Consider the following 19,833-nt stretch of genomic DNA (forward strand, 5'->3'; position numbering starts at 1 on the left):
AGAGATAGGTCACACACAGGGATAGGTCACACACAGGGATAGGTCACACACAGCGATAGGTCACACACAGGGATAGGTCACACACAGGGATAGGTCACACACAGAGATAGGTCACACACAGGGATAGGTTACACACAGAGATAGGTCACACACAGGGATAGGTCACACACACGGAGATAGGTTACACACAGGGATAGGTCACACACAGCGATAGGTCACACACAGGGATAGGTCACACACAGGGATAGGTCACACACAGGGATAGGTCACACACAGGGATAGGTCACACACAGGGATAGGTCACACACAGGGATAGGTCACACACAGGGATAGGTCACACACAGAGATAGGTCACACACAGGGATAGGTCACACACAGCGATAGGTCACACACAGGGATAGGTCACACAGGGATAGGTCACACAGCGATAGGTCACACACAGCGATAGGTCACACACAGCGATAGGTCACACACAGGGATAGGTCACACACAGCGATAGGTCACACACAGAGATAGGTCACACACAGGGATAGGTCACACACAGCGATAGGTCACACACAGGGATAGGTCACACAGGGATAGGTCACACACAGCGATAGTTCACACACAGGGATAGGTCACACAGGGATAGGTCACACAGGGATAGGTCACACACAGAGATAGGTCACACACAGCGATAGGTCACACACAGAGATAGGTCACACACAGCGATAGGTCACACACAGGGATAGGTCACACACAGCGATAGGTCACACACAGCGATAGGTCACACACAGAGATAGGTCACACACACAGAGATAGGTCACACACAGGGATAGGTCACACACACACACAGAGATAGGTTACACACAGGAATAGGTCACACACAGCGATAGGTCACACACAGGGATAGGTCACACACACACAGAGATAGGTCACACACAGGGATAGGTCACACACAGGGATAGGTCACACACAGGGATAGGTCACACACAGGGATAGGTCACACACACACAGAGATAGGTCACACACAGCGATAGGTCACACACAGGGATAGGTCACACACAGGGATAGGTCACACACAGGGATAGGTCACACACAGGGATAGGTCACACACACACAGAGATAGGTTACACACAGGGATAGGTCACACACAGCGATAGGTCACACACAGCGATAGGTCACACACAGGGATAGGGCACACACAGCGATAGGTCACACACAGCGATAGGTCACACACAGGGATAGGTCACACACAGCGATAGGTCACACACAGGGATAGGTCACACACAGGGATAGGTCACACACAGCGATAGGTCACACACAGCGATAGGTCACACACAGAGATAGGTCACACACACAGAGATAGGTCACACACAGGGATAGGTCACACACACACACAGAGATAGGTTACACACAGGAATAGGTCACACACAGCGATAGGTCACACACAGGGATAGGTCACACAGACACAGAGATAGGTCACACACAGGGATAGGTCACACACAGGGATAGGTCACACACAGGGATAGGTCACACACAGGGATAGGTCACACACACACAGAGATAGGTCACACACAGCGATAGGTCACACACAGGGATAGGTCACACACAGGGATAGGTCACACACAGGGATAGGTCACACACAGGGATAGGTCACACACACACAGAGATAGGTTACACACAGGGATAGGTCACACACAGCGATAGGTCACACACAGCGATAGGTCACACACAGGGATAGGGCACACACAGCGATAGGTCACACACAGCGATAGGTCGCACACAGGGATAGGTCACACACAGCGATAGGTCACACACAGGGATAGGTCACACACAGGGATAGGTCACACACAGGGATAGGTCACACACAGAGATAGGTCACACACAGGGATAGGTCACACACAGAGATAGGTCACACACAGGGATAGGTTACACACAGAGATAGGTCACACACAGGGATAGGTCACACACACAGAGATAGGTTACACACAGGGATAGGTCACACACAGCGATAGGTCACACACAGGGATAGGTCACACACAGGGATAGGTCACACACAGCGATAGGTCACACACAGGGATAGGTCACACACAGAGATAGGTCACACACAGGGATAGGTCACACCCACACAGGGATAGGTCACACACAGAGATAGGTCACACACAGGGATAGGTCACACACAGGGATAGGTCACACACAGAGATAGGTCACACACAGAGATAGGTCACACACAGGGATAGGTCACACACAGGGATAGGTCACACACAGCGATAGGTCACACACAGGGATAGGTCACACACAGAGATAGGTCACACACAGGGATAGGTCACACACAGAGATAGGTCACACACAGGGATAGGTTACACACAGAGATAGGTCACACACAGGGATAGGTCACACACACGGAGATAGGTTACACACAGGGATAGGTCACACACAGCGATAGGTCACACACAGGGATAGGTCACACACAGGGATAGGTCACACACAGGGATAGGTCACACACAGGGATAGGTCACACACAGGGATAGGTCACACACAGGGAGAGGTCACACACAGCGATAGGTCACACACAGGGATAGGTCACACACAGGGATAGGTCACACACAGGGATAGGTCACACACAGCGATAGGTCACACACAGGGATAGGTCACACACAGGGATAGGTCACACACAGGGATAGGTCACACACAGGGATAGGTCACACACAGCGATAGGTCACACACAGAGATAGGTCACACACAGGGATAGGTCACACACAGGGATAGGTCACACACAGCGATAGGTCACACACAGAGATAGGTCACACACAGGGATAGGTCACACACAGCGATAGGTCACACACAGGGATAGGTCACACAGGGATAGGTCACACAGCGATAGGTCACACACAGCGATAGGTCACACACAGCGATAGGTCACACACAGGGATAGGTCACACACAGCGATAGGTCACACACAGAGATAGGTCACACACAGGGATAGGTCACACACAGCGATAGGTCACACACAGGGATAGGTCACACAGGGATAGGTCACACACAGCGATAGTTCACACACAGGGATAGGTCACACAGGGATAGGTCACACACAGGGATAGGTCCCACACAGGGATAGGTCACACACAGGGATAGGTCACACACAGAGATAGGTCACACACAGCGATAGGTCACACACAGAGATAGGTCACACACAGCGATAGGTCACACACAGGGATAGGTCACACACAGCGATAGGTCACACACAGCGATAGGTCACACACAGAGATAGGTCACACACACAGAGATAGGTCACACACAGGGATAGGTCACACACACACACACAGAGATAGGTTACACACAGGAATAGGTCACACACAGCGATAGGTCACACACAGGGATAGGTCACACACACACACAGAGATAGGTCACACACAGGGATAGGTCACACACAGGGATAGGTCACACACAGGGATAGGTCACACACAGGGATAGGTCACACACACACAGAGATAGGTCACACACAGCGATAGGTCACACACAGGGATAGGTCACACACAGGGATAGGTCACACACAGGGATAGGTCACACACAGGGATAGGTCACACACACACAGAGATAGGTTACACACAGGGATAGGTCACACACAGCGATAGGTCACACACAGCGATAGGTCACACACAGGGATAGGGCACACACAGCGATAGGTCACACACAGCGATAGGTCACACACAGGGATAGGTCACACACAGCGATAGGTCACACACAGGGATAGGTCACACACAGGGATAGGTCACACACAGGGATAGGTCACACACAGAGATAGGTCACACACAGGGATAGGTCACACACAGAGATAGGTCACACACAGGGATAGGTTACACACAGAGATAGGTCACACACAGGGATAGGTCACACACACAGAGATAGGTTACACACAGGGATAGGTCACACACAGCGATAGGTCACACACAGGGATAGGTCACACACAGGGATAGGTCACACACAGCGATAGGTCACACACAGGGATAGGTCACACACAGAGATAGGTCACACACAGGGATAGGTCACACCCACACAGGGATAGGTCACACACAGAGATAGGTCACACACAGGGATAGGTCACACACAGGGATAGGTCACACACAGAGATAGGTCACACACAGAGATAGGTCACACACAGAGATAGGTCACACACAGGGATAGGTCACACACAGGGATAGGTCACACACAGCGATAGGTCACACACAGGGATAGGTCACACACAGAGATAGGTCACACACAGGGATAGGTCACACACAGAGATAGGTCACACACAGGGATAGGTTACACACAGAGATAGGTCACACACAGGGATAGGTCACACACACGGAGATAGGTTACACACAGGGATAGGTCACACACAGCGATAGGTCACACACAGGGATAGGTCACACACAGGGATAGGTCACACACAGGGATAGGTCACACACAGGGATAGGTCACACACAGGGAGAGGTCACACACAGCGATAGGTCACACACAGGGATAGGTCACACACAGGGATAGGTCACACACAGGGATAGGTCACACACAGCGATAGGTCACACACAGGGATAGGTCACACACAGGGATAGGTCACACACAGGGATAGGTCACACACAGGGATAGGTCACACACAGCGATAGGTCACACACAGAGATAGGTCACACACAGGGATAGGTCACACACAGCGATAGGTCACACACAGCGATAGGTCACACACAGGGATTGTCACACAGGGATAGGTCACACAGCGATAGGTCACACACAGCGATAGGTCACACACAGCGATAGGTCACACACAGGGATAGGTCACACACAGGGATAGGTCACACACAGCGATAGGTCACACACAGAGATAGGTCACACACAGGGATAGGTCACACACAGCGATAGGTCACACACAGGGATAGGTCACACAGGGATAGGTGACACACAGCGATAGTTCACACACAGGGATAGGTCACACAGGGATAGGTCACACACAGGGATAGGTCCCACACAGGGATAGGTCACACACAGGGATAGGTCACACACAGAGATAGGTCACACACAGCGATAGGTCACACACAGAGATAGGTCACACACAGCGATAGGTCACACACAGGGATAGGTCACACACAGGGATAGGTCACACACAGGGATAGGTCACACACAGGGATAGGTCACACACAGCGATAGGTCACACACAGCGATAGGTCACACACAGGGATAGGTCACACACAGGGATAGGTCACACACAGGGATAGGTCACACACAGAGATAGGTCACACAGCGATAGGTCACACACAGGGATAGGTCACACACAGGGATAGGTCACACACAGGGATAGGTCACACACAGAGATAGGTCACACAGGGTCAAACCAGAACAACGGTTCTATAATCAAAGGTTGAAACGGCGTCTTGAGGAAAGTGTATTGAGAGGCAGCAACAGGAGATAATATTGTTTCCTGTTAGAGCCCCTGTTAGCATGTTCTGATGATAGGATATCTACAATAGTTATGTCTCTCTCAGTCTTTCTCTCTCTCAGTCTCTCTCTTTCTCCCAGTCTCTCTCTCTCCCAGTCTCTCTCTCTCAGTTTCTCTCTCTCCTAGTCTCTCTCTCCCAGTCTCTCTCTCTCTCTCTCTCTCTCTCTCTCTCTCTCTCTCTCTCTCTCTCTCTCCCAGTCTCTCTCTCTCCCAGTCTCTGTCTCTCTCTGTCTCTCTGTCTCTCTGTCTCTCTCTCTCTCTCTCTCTCTCTCTCTCTCTCTCTCTCTCCCAGTCTCTCTCTCCCAGTCTCTCTCCCAGTCTCTCTCCCTCTCTCCCAGTCGCTCTCTCTCTCTCTCTCTCGCTTCTCTCTCTCTCTCTCTCTCTCTCTCTCGCTCTCTCTCTCTCTCCCAGTCTCTCTCTCTCTCTCTGTCTCCCAGTCTCTCCCAGTCTCTCTCTCTCTCTCTATGAATATACAGTCAGTCTCAGAGCATTCAAGGAAGGGAGTAGGAACAACTGAAGTCTATCCTGACTGGATCCATTTGTAGACTGTTAGCTGAAGATCTCTTTTTTTTTTAGCAAAATAAATGTTTAAAGTAATGAATAATTGAGGAACTGTGTTAAATAAAAGCATAGCTGGTTTAACCACCAGTGACACGTGTATGTATTTGTAATGTTAAGATGAGAAGAGGGGAGGAGGAGGAGGAGGAGGAGAGAGAGAGAGAGAGAGAGAGAGAGAACATACACATGTGGCCCCAATAACTCACATCACTGAGAGAAAATAAGGATACAATCCTTCTTTGAAAGTCCCTGGACTGAGAGTTATTTGATCAGGCATAATAAGTCCAGCCACACAGCGCTATTAAAGCTTAAAACGTCCGTCCCTTGGATGTAGAACAAAGACATGGAAACACCACTCTGATAAATTATTCACTTCTAACTTGTCAAACCCCCCCCCTCTCTCTCTTTACCCTATCTCCCCCCCCTCTCTCTTTACCCTATCCCCCCCCCCTCTCTTTACCCTATCTCCCCCCCTCTCTCTTTACCCTATCTCCCCCCTCCCCCCCTCTCTCTTCCGCTTTTTATTAGATTTGAAATCCCTGTTTTTCTCAAAGGCGTGATTCAACTCCTCCTCCGAGAGGAGAGTTGTGGTTACTCACCCATCCTTCCGTCCCTGGTGTGTCACGAGAACCACGTTCTGGTGAGATGTTCTGATGTTCTCCTCCCTGCCGACGTTCTAGAGGAAGTGGAACAGTGGAACAAGCACCGGAGGATACAGTTAAGGGTCTTGATAGGGTTTATATTATGAAATAGAGGCATATATTGACTGGAGAATAAAACACAGGACACAGGGCCCAGGACACAGGAAATATAGTCACATAGGAAATATAGTACCATTGGGACTCACAAAGAAATTGTAGGCTGCTCTATGTGTGGGTGGATAGGAACTCTCTGTGTGGGTGGATAGGAACTCTCTGTGTGGGTGGATAGGAGCTCTCTGTGTGGGTGGATAGGAACGCTCTGTGTGGGTGGATAGGAACTCTCTGTGTGGGTGGATAGGAGCTCTCTGTGTGGGTGGATAGGAACGCTCTGTGTGGGTGGATAGGAGCTCTCTGTGTGGGTGTATAGGAGCTCTCTGTGTGGGTGGATTGGAGCTCTCTGTGTGGGTGGATAGGAGCTCTCTGTGTGGATGGATAGGAGCTCTCTGTGTGGGTGGATAGGAGCTCTCTGTGTGGATGGATAGGAGCTCTCTGTGGATGGATAGGAGCTCTCTGTGGATGGATAGGAGCTCTCTCTGTGGGTGGATGGGAGCTCTCTGTGGATGGATGGGAGCTCTCTGTGGATGGATAGGAGCTCTCTCTGTGGATGGATAGGAGCTCTCTCTGTGGGTGGATGGGAGCTCTCTGTGGATGGATAGGAGCTCTCTCTGTGGATGGATAGGAGCTCTCTGTGGATGGATGGGACTGGGTCTATGATTGATTTAATAGTAATATCCATGAAAACATGATGCAGATCTTTGACTAGACATCAGGATATGATGAGTGTGTGTAGAGCCAGTATAAATATCTGTGGATCTTGTGTGTGTGTGTGTGTGTGTGTGTGTGTGTGTGTGTGTGTGTGTGTGTGTGTGTGTGTGTGTGTGTGTGTGTGTGTGTGTGTGTGTGTGTGTGTGTGTGTGTGTCTCTCTCTCGCTGTGTGTGTATGTATGTGTGTGAGAAAATGGAGTGAGTGTGTGTGTGTTTGTGTGTGTGCGTTTGTGTGTGCGTTTGTGTGTGTGTGTGTGTGTGTGTGTGTGTGTGTGTGTGTGTGTGTGTGTGTGTGTGTGTGTGTGTGTGTGTGTGTGTGTGTGTGAAAATGGAGTGAGTGTGTGTGTGTGTGTGTTTGTGTGTGTGCGTTTGTGTGTGTGTTTGTGTGTGTGTGTGTGTGACGACAACCCCCCCACCCCCCCTCCCGGCAGCCAGCCAGGTCACTGACCTCCTCCCTGAGGCTTATCGTTGTTAGTGACCAGTCGGTGTTCAGGCCGACCACTGTTGTGTCAACAGCCAACTTGATGATGGTGTTAGAGTCGTGTTTGGCCACACAGTCGTGGGTGAACAGGGAGTACAGGAGGGGACTAAGCACGCACCCCTGAGGGGCCCCAGTGTTAAGGGTCAGCATTGTGGAGGTGATGTTACCTACCCTTAACCACCTGGGGGCGGCCCGTCAGGAAGTCCAGGATCCAGTTGCAGAGGGGAGGTGTTCAGTCCCAGGGGTCCTAAGCTTGGTGACGAGCTTAGAAGGGAAAATGGTGTTGAACGCAGAGCTGTAGTCAATGAAAAGCATCTGATCTAGGTGTGAGGGCCGTGTGGATCGCAATTTAGTTTGTGTTGTCTATGGATCTGTCGGGGCGGTATGTAAATTGGAGTGTGTCCGTTGTCTGGGATGGTGGGGTTAATGTGTGCCACAACCAGCGTCTAAAAGCACTTCATGATTACAGAAGTGAGTGCTACAGGACGGTAGTCATTGTGGAAGGAAGCCTTGGAGTTCTTGGGAACAGGATTTATGGTGCTCATCTTAAAACATGTGGGGATAATAGCCTGGGACAATGAGACGTTGAAAATTACAGTGAATGATGTTGACCTGATTAAAGACTTTTACTCTCGTCGGGCCCTCGGAGTGAGAGATCAAGCCAGTCCTCTGGGGTCGGCCGGGGCTCTCACTCATGGCACGTTGTTGTTGTCGTTGAAGGGAGTAAAAAAAAAATGCATTGAGTTTGTCTGGTAGTGAGACATCGTTGGACAGATCACGGCTGGGTCTTCCTCTGTAATCCGTTATGGACTGTAGACCCTGCCACCTGGCGGGCGTCAGAGCCTGTCTAATACGATTTCACCTCATTCCTATATTGTCCTTTTTTGCTCGTTTGATGACTCTGCAGAGGTTGTAGTGGGACTTGTTGTACTTGTTCCTGTCCTCAGCTGTAGCCTCGAGGTTGGCAGCAATAGACCTGTCCTTTATTTTAGCACCAACCTCTGTGTTAATCCAGGGCTTTTGATAAGGGAAGTAGCAAACCTTCGCTGTGGGGACAACGTCGCTGATGAATTTCCTGATGAAGCCGGTGACGAAGGTAGTTAGCTCGTGTAGCATAATCTCTGATTCTGATTACCATTTTTTCAATGGAGCGAGTCACGAGTACTTCCTGTTTGAGTTTATGCAACAGTAAGCAGGAGTATGGAGTCATGATCTGATTTGCCAAACGGAGGACGAGGGAGGGCCTTGTATGCTTGCTTGTGGGTAGACTAACAGTGGTCTAGGACTCTATCACCCCTAGAGACTAGTAATGGCGCCATACAGTATGGATGCTGTAACCCAACTTTGCTATTTTATGATTATTTTGGCCTTTATTTGTACTTTATTTTCATTAAATGTATCCACTATCATTTCTTACAACCAACAATAACTATTGAACATTAGATCGGCAGTTACTTACCTCAATTCCAGCTTCAACTTTGACTTCGATTCGTCTGCCCTGGGCTCTTTTCTGTAATTTCGACCCAATTTTCAGGGTATCCAAGACCAGTGCACTACTTTTGACCAGAGCCCTTTAGGCCCTACATTGCGAGTATTAGTAAAATATTATTTGTTGTGATGATGTGATATGTTTTATCTCCCAGGCAGTAACCTCTAACATCAGAAAGCTTATTCTGCCTTCGACGGAAATACATTTCATCAGCTTTCTAGTTGCCTTCTGGACATCCCTGCTCCATATCCATCTCCCCTCTGTCTACATCCCAAATGGAACACTATTAACTATTGCCTATAAGTGCACTACTTTGGGCCATGAGCCCTATGCATCCTGGTCAATACCAGTACACTATAAAAGGAATAGGGTAGGATGTAGTCTGACTAGTTGCATTTCGACCTCAGATCTTCCTGCATAGTCGTTTCACTGCTGTCACATCAATTTGTTTTCATTTCTCCTCATTCATAGTCTTTCTACAGCTGCTTCCAGGTCTGTCTGTCTGTCTGTCTGTCTGTCTGTCCGTCCGTCCGTCCGTCCGTCCGTCCGTCCGTCCGTCCGTCCGTCTGTTTGTTTGCAAGGTCTGTCTGTCTGTCTGTCTGTCGGCCGGCCTGCCTGCCTCTCTGTCTGTGACTGGCTGGCTGATCCCGTCAGTCATTCTTGAAAAGACCCGATCTAGGTCAGAGACTCATAAGGCAGAAGATGTGTGGAGTAACACAACCATTGTTTGCATGTAATACACTGCTTCATTGGATTGTCGTTCCGTACTTTGCATCATGAATCACAAAGAAGAAGAACTTCTCGCTATGACAGCTTTTCGCCCCTTTTGAGCTGTCAATCATCATTTCCTCGTAAATAAGTTTTACTGTTTTAATCACTCAATTGACATGATTGAAATATGTAATGGGTTTGGTAAACATTACTGGTGTTGTCTGGACTGGCTGCTATTTATTTTTTATTTTATTTTAACATTTATTTAACTAGGCAAGTCAGTTAAAGAACAAATTCTTATTTACAATGACGGCCTACCCCTGGCCAAACCCGGACGATGCTGGGCCAATTGTGCGCCGCCCTATGGGACTCCCAATCACGGCCGGATGTGATACAACCTGTGATTCAGTCTGGTGTGGTATGGTGTGGTGTTGTGTGGTCTGGACTGGCTGGTGTGGTCTGGACTGGCTGGTGTGGTCTGGACTGGCTGGTGTGGTATGGTGTGGTGTTGTCTGGACTGGCTGGTCTGGTGTGGTGTGGATTGGCTGGTGTGGTGTGGACTGGCTGGTCTGGACTGGCTGGTGTGGTGTGGACTGGCTGGTCTGGACTGGCTGGTGTGGTCTGGACTGGCTGGTGTAGTGTGGACTGGCTGGTCTGGACTGGCTGGTGTGGTGTGGTGTGGTGTGGTCTGGACTGGCTGGTCTGGTGTGGTGTGGTGTGGTCTGGACTGGCTGGTGTGGTATGGTGTGGTGTGGACTGGCTGGTGTGGTGTGGTGTGGTCTGGACTGGCTGGTCTGGTGTGGTGTGGTCTGGACTGGCTGGTGTGGTATGGTGTGGTGTGGACTGGCTGGTCTGGTGTGGTCTGGACTGGCTGGTCTGGTGTGATCTGGACTGGCTGGTGTGGTGTGGTCTGGACTGGCTGGTGTGGTGTGGTGAGGTATGATATGGACTGGTAAACAGTCCTTACAATATGTCTCAGACCTTACTTCAGGTGAAAACATGTTGTTCTGTACTAGGCCTTTTCTGAGGGAAAAACATAATATCCTAATTTTCATTGAGACCTGTGGCTACAACCTCACCTCTTGCAATGGTAATCTGCTGTGAGAAGATGGTTCAGAGAGAGAGAGAGAGAGAGAGAGAGAGAGAGAGATGAGTTAGCTGTGAGAAGATGGGTCAGAGAGAGAGATCAGTTAGCTGTGAGAAGATGGGGTCAGAGAGAGATCAGTTAGCTGTGAGAAGATGGGGTCAGAGAGAGAGATCAGTTAGCTGTGAGAAGATGGGGTCAGAGAGAGAGGTCAGTTAGCTGTGAGAAGATGGGGTCAGAGAGAGAGATGAGTTAGCTGTGAGAAGATGGGGTCAGAGAGAGAGATCAGTTAGCTGTGAGAAGATGGGGTCAGAGAGAGAGATCAGTTAGCTGTGAGAAGATGGGGTCAGAGAGAGAGATGAGTTAGCTGTGAGAAGATGGGGTCAGAGAGAGAGATCAGTTAGCTGTGAGAAGATGGGGTCAGAGAGAGAGATCAGTTAGCTGTGAGAAGATGGGGTCAGAGCGAGAGATCAGTTAGCTGTGAGAAGATGGGGTCAGAGAGAGAGATCAGTTATCTGTCAGGCCATACTGCTCTAATATCACCCTGTTCCCTATACACCTCCCATAGAGGCCTTAGTGCACTATATAGGGAATAGGGTGTGGCCCTGGCGGTACAAAATAATGTAATGGTCTGACTGCACAGAGACGTTTGGTAAAATGGTTCACAACGGGGGACCAGTGTGTGTGTGTGTGTTTCAGGGTAGCGGGGTGTGTGTATCTTAGCCCCATCAGCTAGGACTTGACGTTGGTTAATTAAATCTCCCCGTTCTTGCTGAATTTTGCGTTGCCTTCTCAAACAGCTACAAGCTGGATAGGCATTCACACGTCAAGTCTCCTCTTGAGTCGGGCTCGGCTGTTGAACATCTGAGCTTGTGGAGAGAGGGGTGTGTGTGTGTGTGTGTGTGTGTGTGTTGTGTATCCCACATCTGTTGCTATGGTGACGTTAGAGACAAAACAGGATGAATCACAGTAATTGTTTTCCAAAATAATAATTGCCGAAAATGTAATTTTTTGGAAAATGTCAGTCCTGGTTATAAGTGACAATCCTTCGTAGGAAGGGTCGATGTTATGACTCATATTATTCGTTTATTGTGGAAATAAATGTATATATGCAAGAATTTTTCTAAATACAGGTGAGGGTTTTGCTTCTGTTATGTAGGTGGCACTGTGTGCACTTTTTAAACGTTTTTAAAGGATGGGTCCAAATCTCTCAGAGGCCCTGGGATACAGGTGGACATGGGGTGGACATGGGGTGGTCTGCCGGTCACTGGGACGACAATCCAACTTGGGATGGAGGAGGCGTTTTAGGGTGTAGTGGAGAACAATTGGAGGTTTAGTCAGTAGCAGTGCAAATATCATGGTACGGCTGTATGGATACTCAATCAGTATGGTACTTTTTAAATGGTAAGTTTACAAACATATGTTATGATAAATAGAATTTAAACTTGTATTTCACTATGGTAATTTTTGAAATAAGTATAGCCAGTTAGAATCGTAATGTTTTAGCAGATAATAAGAAAAGACGATCAGTATTTACCTGGCTAAAAGAGAAGGAATATAATATATATAAATATAAATATAATATCTATTGTTTATAGGAAATACACTCAACAATTTTAGATGAAGTTGTGTGGAAAATGGACTGGGGGATGAAATATATTTCTCCCATGGGGCAAAGAAATTCAAAAGGGGGTGATGATATTAATTAACAACAATTTTGATCCGAATGTGCAAACTGTCCGCAAGGTAGATTCTTTAAAATATGTTTTATTTAATTTATTTGACCTTTATTTAACCAGGTAGGCCAGTTGAGAACAAGTCCTTTATTTAACCAGGTAGGCCAGTTGAGAACAAGTTCTCATTTACAACTGCGACCTGGTCAAGATAAAGCAAAGCAGTGCGACACAAATAACACAGAGTTACACATAAACAAACGTACAGTCAATAATACAATAGAAAAATATGTACAGTGTGTGCAAATGTAGTAAGATTAGGGAGGCAAGGCAATAAATAGACCATAGTGGCGAAATAATTACAATTTAGCAATTAATCACTGAAGTGATAGATCTGCAGAAGATGAATGTGCAAGTAGAGATACTGGGGTGCAAAGGAGCAAAAAAATAAATAGCAATATGGGGATGAGGTAGTTGGATGGGCTATTTACAGATGGGCTATGTACAGGTGCAATGATCGGTAAGCTACTCTGACAGCTGATGCTTAAAGTTAGAGAGGGAGATATGAGTCTCCAGCTTCAGTGATTTTTGCAATTCTTTCTAGTCATTGGCAGCAGAGAACTGGAAGGAAAGGCAGCCAATCGAGGAGTTGCCATTGGGGGTGACCAGTGAGATATACCTGCTGGAGCGCGTGCTATGGGTGGTTGTTGCTATGGTGACCAGTGAGCTGAGATAAGGCGGGGCTTTACCTAGCAGAGACTTATAGATGACCTGGAGCCAGTGGGTATGGCGACGAATATGAAGCGAGGGCCAGCCAACGAGAGCATACAGGTCGCAATGGTGGGTGGTATATGGGGCTTTTGGTGACAAAACAGATGGCACTGTGATAGACTACATCCAATTTGCTGAGTAGTGTTGGAGGCTATCTTGTAAATGACATCGTCGAAGTCAAGGATCGGTAGGATAGTCAGTTTTACGAGGGTATGTTTGGCAGCATGAGTGAAGGATGCTTTGTTGCGAAATAGGAAGCCGATTCTAGATTTAATTTTGGATTGGAGATGCTTAATGTGAGTCTGGAAGGAGAGTTTACAGTCTAACCAGACACCCAGGTATTTGTAGTTGTTCCCATATTCTATGTCAGAACCGTCCAGAGTAGTGATGCAAGACAGGCGGGCGGATGTGGGCAGCGATCGGTTGAAGAGCATGCATTTGGTTTTGCTTGCATTTAAGAGCAGTTGGAGGCCACGGAAGGAGTGTTGTATGGCATTGAAGCTCGTCTGGAGGTTAGTTAACACAGTGTCCAAAGAAAGGCCAGAAGTATACAGAATGGTGTCGTCTGCGTAGAGGTGGATCAGAGAATCAGCAGCAAGAGCGAAATCATTGATGTATACAGAGAAAAGAGTCGGCCCGAGAATTGAACCCTGTGGCACCCCCATAGAGACTCCCAGAGGTCCGGACAACAGGCCCTCCGATTTGACACATTGAACTCTATCTGAGAAGTAGTTGGTGAACCAGGCGAGGCAATCATTTGAGAAACCAAGGCTGTTGAGTCTGCTGATAAGAATGCGGTGATTGACAGAGTCAAAAGCCTTGGCCAGGTCGATGAATACGGCTGCACAGTATTGTCTTTTATTGATGGCAGTTATGATATCGTTTAGGAACTTGCTTGTGGCTGAGGTGCACCCATGACCATTTCGGAAATTTGATTGCATAGCGGAGAAGGTATGGTGGGTTTCGAAATGGTCGGTAATCTGATTGTTAACTTGGCTTTCGAAGACCTTAGAAAGGCAGGGTAGGATAGATATAGGTCTGTAACAGTTTGGGTTTAGAGTGTCTCCCCCTTTGAAGATGGGGATGACTGGGGCAGCTTTCCAATCTTTAGGAATCTCAGACAATATGAGAGGTTGAATAGGCTAGTAATAGAGGTTGCAACAATTGCGGTGGATAAATTTAGAAAGAGAGGGTCCAGATTGTCTAGCCCAGCTGATTTGTAGGGGTCCAGATTTTGCAGCTCTTTCAGAACATCAGCTATCTGGATTCGGGTGAAGGAGAAGTGAGGGAGGCTTGGGCAAGTTGTTGTGGGGTGTGCAGAGCTGTTGACCGAGGTAGGGGTAGCCAGGTGGAAAGCATTGCCAACCGAAGAAAAATGCTTATTGAAATTCTCAATTATCGTAGATTTATTGTTGGTGACAGTGTGTTCCTAGCCTCAGTGCAGTGGGCAGCTGGGAGGAGGTGCTCTTATTCTCCATGGAAAAATATGTTATTGGACCATAAACAGATTTGGCTCATTAATCGATGCGGTCCAAATAATGATGATCCAAGCTTCTTTTAAAATATATATAATAATTGATCAACTCTACAAGCAACACTAGACTCTATTATTATGGTGGGAGATTTCAATACGGTCTTAAATACCTCAATGGACCGGAAAGGAAATCACACTACAAACTATCACCCTCATGCACTTAAGGAAATCAGAAATATCATGGATATATTAAAACTAGTGGATATATGGAGACTTAAATCTCCTGAGATATACATGGAGGAGGCTCAGTCAAGCTACAGTAGTCGCATTGTGTCACAGACAGGACACACACACACACACAGGGGACACACACACACACAGTGGACACACACACAGGACACACACACACACACCCACACTGGATACACACACACACACAGGATACACACACACTCACACACTGGATAAACACACACACTCACACACTGGACACACTGGATAATCCATCCACCTGACAGGTGTGATATTTCAACAAGCTGATTAACCAGCATGATCATTATACAGGTACACTCTAAAATGTGCAGTTTTGTCACACAAAACCAACACTAGACCAAGACGCAGCGGGAAAATGTATTCTCATCTTCTTTTATTAAAGGACAAAGAAGGAAAACCAAAACAAACACGACGACTAAGACCAGGCCGGTAAGGCACAAAGCTATACACAGCAACAATCTCCCACAAAATCCCATGACAAAAACACATACCTATTTATAGGACCTTCAATCAGAGGCAACGATAGACAGCTGCCTCCAACTGAAGGCCCCAACACCAATTAACTAAACATAGAAATACAAACGACTAGACTGAACATAGAACTAAACTAACATAAAACAATAACCAAAAATCCTGGACTAATAAATCAAATACCCCTCTACATAAACAACCACCCCGAACCATATATAAACCAAATACCCACCCTCTACATGAACACATACACAAACACACCCTGAACCACATAAAACAAATACCCCCTGCCACGTCCTGACCAAACTATAATAACAAATAACCCCTATTACTGGTCAGGACGTGACACATTGACACATTTTTTTTATCTTATTCTCGCTAGCATAAAAAGTTTAAAAAGTGCTCATAGGGGACAGAATGTGGTCAGACCATCAAATAATTGGCATATACATTTGTCACGTCCTGACCATATACTTAGGTTTTTTTGTATTGTATTTGGTCAGGACGTGGCAGTTATGTTTGGTTATGGTATAGTGGGGTTGTGAGTGTTGGGGTAGGTTCTAGGTTAGGTATTTCTATGTGGAGTTTAGTGAGTGTATGTTTGTTTGGTTAATTGGGGTTGGGACTCTCAGTTGAAGGCAGGTGTTGTCTATCTGCCTTTGATTGAGAGTCCCATATAGTGGGGTGTGTTTGTTTGATTTTTGTGGGTAATTGTAATTTTGCACTGTGTTTCGTTTCACCTGTGAAACTGTCACCTTTCTCCTCTGAGTGTTTATTTTGTTTTGTCGTTTCCATCTAAAATAAATATGATGTGGAACAGTCAACCTGCTGCGTATTGGTCATCGAGTGATTTCGACATATCTTCCGATGAGGGAGAATACGAGGAACGTGACAGAATTACCCACCGACAACGGACCAAGCAGCAGAGGAAGGAGCAGCACAAGGAGAGGCACCAGGAGAAAGGCTATCTGGAGTCATGGACTTGGGAGGAAATCCTGGACGGGAAAGGACCATGGACTCAAGCTGGGGATTATCGCCGCCCACAGTGGGAGATCGAGGCGGCGAGAGCTGAGAGGCGCTGGTATGAGGAGAGGGAGCGCAACGGACACGGGAGGCAGCCCCACAATTTTTTTTGGGGGGGGCACACGGGGAGATTGGCGGAGTCAGGTGGTAGACCTAAGCCAACTCCCCGTGCTTACCGGAAGCAGCGTGGTACTGGTAAGACACCGTGTTATGCTGTGGAGCGCACGGTGTCCCCAGTGCACGTTCAAAGCCCGGTGCGCTACATACCAGCCCCCGCAAGTGCCATGCGAGTGCAGGCATCGAGCCAGGGCGGATGGTGCCAGCTCAGCGCGTCTGGTCTCCAGTGCGCCTCCTCGGTCCAGGGTATCCTGCGCTGGCGTTGCGCACTGTGTCTCCAGAGCGCTGGGAGGGTCCAGTTCGCCCAATGCCTGCTCTCCGCCCGTGCCGGGCCAAAGTGGGCATTCAGCCTGGAGTGTGGGTAAAGAGTGTCCGTACCAGAACTCCAGTGCTCCCCCACAGCCCGGTTTATCCTGTGCCTCCTCCTCGGACCAGGCCTCCAGTGGGTCTCCCCATCCTGGTTCATCCTGTGCCACCTCCCAGGACCAGGCCTTCAGTGGGTCTCCCCATCCTGGTTCATCCTGTGCCACCTCCCAGGACCAGGCCTTCAGTGGGTCTCCCCAGCCTGGTGAGTCCTGTGCCACCTCCCAGGACCAGGCCTTCAGTGGGTCTCCCCATCCTGGTTCATCCTGTGCCACCTCCCAGGACCAGGCCTTCAGTGGGTCTCCCCAGCCTGGTGAGTCCTGTGCCTGTGCCCAGGGCCAGGCATCCATCATGTCTCCCCAGCCTGGTGAATCCTGGGTCAGGGCCGTCGGAGGATCCGACACCGGGGTGCGGCCCAGAGGATCCGACACCGGGGTGCGGACCAGAGTATCCGACAACCTCTTGCGACCCGGGACTGAGGGGAGCTGCCTGTGACCCAGAACCGGGTGAGTCTGGTCACAATTCTAAAATAAAGTTGATTAACTATGACTGTGATGATTCTGCCTACAACCCAGAACCGAAGGAGTCTGCTTACAGCCTGGGACCGACGGAGTCGGCCCACGAACCAGAACCAAAGAAGTCTGCCTACTGTCCTAAGCCCAACAGGTCGGTCTACGGTCTGTTGGACAGTAGGCCAGAACCGGAGCCACCTCCAATATAGGTGGGTTGGGGAGGGGGGGTGTAGCACTGTGCCGTCGTTGACGGCAGCCACCCTCCCTTCCCTCCCTTTAGTTAGGAGGTTAATTGTGTGTTGTTTTTTTTTGTTTTGTTTTTTTCTGTTGGTTTTGTGCATTCAGTGTATGCACCTTTAGGGGGGGGTAATGTCACGTCCTGACCATATACTTAGGTTTTTTTGTATTGTATTTGGTCAGGACGTGGCAGTTATGTTTGGTTATGGTATAGTGGGGTTGTGAGTGTTGGGGTAGGTTCTAGGTTAGGTATTTCTATGTGGAGTTTAGTGAGTGTATGTTTGTTTGGTTAATTGGGGTTGGGACTCTCAGTCGAAGGCAGGTGTTGTCTATCTGCCTTTGATTGAGAGTCCCATATAGTGGGGTGTGTTTGTTTGATTTTTGTGGGTAATTGTAATTTTGCACTGTGTTTCGTTTCACCTGTGAAACTGTCACCTTTCTCCTCTGAGTGTTTATTTTGTTTTGTCGTTTCCATCTAAAATAAATATGATGTGGAACAGTCAACCTGCTGCGTATTGGTCATCGAGTGATTTCGACATATCTTCCGATGAGGGAGAATACGAGGAACGTGACAACATTACTCTTACAGAAGTGTCCACGTGGGCGAGGATATTGGACATTTTATCAAAGCCTATTGGATGACAACTTGTTATATCAGACTTTTTCCGACATAGGTACAGCAGATCCCCTTATTGTTCGGGGCACTTTTACATGTGCCTTTAGAGGCCATGCAATTCAATACTCGTCTTTAAAACAGGTCAAAAGACTTAACGTTAAGAAATGATTAGAGGGACTAACAATACAAATATATAAACTCAGCAAAAAAAGAAATGTCTCTTTTTCAGGAGCCTGTCTTTCAAATATAATTCGTAAAAATCCAAATAACTTCACAGATCTTCATTGTAAAGGGTTTAAACACTGTTTCCCATGCTTGTTCAATGAACCATAAACAATTAATGAACATGCACCTGTGGAACGGTCGTTAAGACACTAACAGCTTACAGACGGTAGGCAATTAAGGTCAGTTATGAAAACTTAGGACACTAAAGAGGCCTTTCTGCTGACTCTGAAAACACCAAAAGAAAGATGCCCAGGATCCCTGCTCATCTGCGTGAACATGCCTTAGGCATGCTGCAAGGAGGAATGAGGACTGCAGATGTGGCCAGGGCAATAAATTGCAATGTCCGTACTGTGAGACGCCTAAGACAGCGCTACAGGGAGACAGGGTGGACAGCTGATTGTCCTGGCAGCAGCAGACCACGTGTAACAACACCTGCACAGGATCGGTACATCCGAACATCACACCAGCGGGACAGGTACAGGATGGCAACAACAACTGCCCGAGTTACACCAGGAACGCACAATCCCTCCATCAGTGCTCAGACTGTCCGCAATAGGCTGAGAGAGGCTGGACTGAGGGCTTGTTGGCCTGTTGTAAGGCAGGTCCTCACCAGACATCATCGGCAACAACGTAGCCTATGGGCACAAACCCACCGTCGCTGGACCAGACAGGACTGGCAAAAAGTGCTCTTCACTGACGAGTCGCGGTTTTGTCTCACCAGGGGTGATGGTCAGATTTGCGTTTATCATTGAAGGAATGAGCTTTACACCAAGGCCTGTACTCTGGAGCGGGATCGATTTGGAGGTGGAGGGTCCGTCATGGTCTGGGGCGGTGTGT

The sequence above is a fragment of the Salmo salar genome, chromosome ssa16, assembly GCF_905237065.1.
Source record: "Salmo salar chromosome ssa16, Ssal_v3.1, whole genome shotgun sequence".
Classification (NCBI taxonomy): Eukaryota; Metazoa; Chordata; class Actinopteri; order Salmoniformes; family Salmonidae; genus Salmo; species Salmo salar.